General features: G+C 42.5%; 1 long non-coding RNA gene across 1 annotated transcript; it reads right to left on the bottom strand.

Moving 5' to 3' along the window:
- Positions 1-338: 338 nt before the first annotated feature.
- LOC115251579 (uncharacterized) lies at positions 339-1,259 on the bottom strand. The gene is made up of 2 exons (XR_003890116.1): positions 852-1,259; positions 339-771 (listed from the first exon to the last, which is right to left on the bottom strand). It is a non-coding gene; the product is annotated as an uncharacterized lncRNA (long non-coding RNA).
- Positions 1,260-1,801: the final 542 nt, after the last annotated feature.

Raw genomic sequence — 1,801 nt, 5'->3', positions numbered from 1 at the left:
GAAGCAAATGTGGTAAATACACTAATCACAACATGCTACGTATTTGTTAGCTAATGAGCTGTAATCTTTGCATACCTTTTACTGCTTTAAGAAAGATATTTGTGACCTAAGTCAAAGGAGGAAGTTAATTCCTACCATCATGCTTGTAGAAGAATCCACAATAAATGTATGTATTTGGAGTTATTCCTAAAGCAAAGTGTTTTGGACCTTTTCCTAAAGCCTTATGCTCAATGCTGCTCAAAAAGAATCACCTCACCCAAACATCCCAGGTCTTAATGGATGAAATGCTGCAGTTAAGACATACAGAGAGACAATCAGCACCTCTCAACTAACAATCATACATTTCTGTAGAGTTGTGCTTTATTATATTCATAAATTGAAAATACTGACATAAAGAATTATATATTTGAACAGAGTCTATGACACTTGTTTCCTGGAAGGTAATAGAAAACATTGCAAATAGAATATTCTCTCTCCTTCCTTTCCTTCCAGTATGTGACAAAGTGCAATCACCACATTTCACCACTCATCTAATTTCAGGGGATTTTATAAATGTCAGTTTCCCAGGCAGAGCGTGCTCATTTACTGGCAGCTGCCTAAGCCAGCAGCTCAGAACATTTTGTTTCACTGGTTTGATTTTCCTCCTCTGCTTTCCCATTCATCCCTCCTTCTTCATTCTCTGGCCAATCTTCACTCTGGCTCTTTTTTCCAAGCGTAGAGGAAGAGAGTGGTGTGCTTCTCTGGGCAGGAAAAAGGGAAGGAAATGGCAGGCTGGGAGGGTGAGAAACAGTTTAAATGAATTAGGGGAGTTTCAGTGAATCTACAAAAGTGATTCAGCCACATGCACGTACACAATCCCCTGCCATTCAAGATCCATTTGAGATTTTCTGGAATTGAGGGAATGTTACAATCAGACACAGCACACACAGAATGAAACAGTAACAAAATATACTTCTCGCCTGTTTAAGCCTTCAGAAACTCCTGTCTGCTTCCCTCGCATGCTCTGCTCTGCTGTACTTTCTATACTTCCAGTTGCTCGTCATGTCCTTGGTTGTCCTCTGTTTATTCTTTGTTATGTCGAGGGTTTGCCGACACCACTGAAATCTGATCGTGTTGAGCTAGTGTTGGCCCAAGGAACGCCGTGATTACATTTTCCTGAAGTCAAAAAACCTCAGCACATCCTCTGGGCTCTTTCAAATGGCTCAGGTTAAGAGCTGGATGGCGGCCAGGGAGAGAGCTTGCTTTTGTTTCTGGGAGAATCACAGTGGATCAGGGCTGGCCTAGTGGGAAAACACCCGTGCGTTGGGTGAGTCACGTAGCTACAGACGCCGATATCTCCTGACAACATACACCGCTGACCTTGGACAGCAGGTCATCAACACATGCACCCACACGCACACACATGCGCACGCACACACACACACACACACACGGGTAGGTACCAACATGCTGATAAAGCATTTGCTGTGCCAACAGACAGACGTTTGAAGGGATAGCTGTGCTTGAAGCATGTTTACCCTGAGAAAGTCCAAGTTTTTATGGTAATGTTTTATGTGTTTGCACTTGTAGCTCTTTTACTCGTTTTACTGTTGCTTATCAAAATATACAAGTTAGTGATAGTGTATTAGTGACATCAAACTATCCTCTTAAAGGAATAAATCTGTTTTTAACACAGCGCTGCTGCTTGGCAGCATGTAGGCAGCTATCATTGCACACCTCCTGCTTGGTGATGTCTCTCTCACAGGAGAAAGGGACCCTACCATCTGTGAGGAACTACACGTTCAAGGAGATTTTTCACAAT

Source organism: Takifugu rubripes, chromosome 11 (genome assembly GCF_901000725.2).
Source record: "Takifugu rubripes chromosome 11, fTakRub1.2, whole genome shotgun sequence".
Lineage (NCBI taxonomy): Eukaryota > Metazoa > Chordata > Actinopteri > Tetraodontiformes > Tetraodontidae > Takifugu > Takifugu rubripes.
Note: the sequence above shows the minus strand (reverse complement) of the source record. Positions and strands in the feature narration are given on the sequence as shown.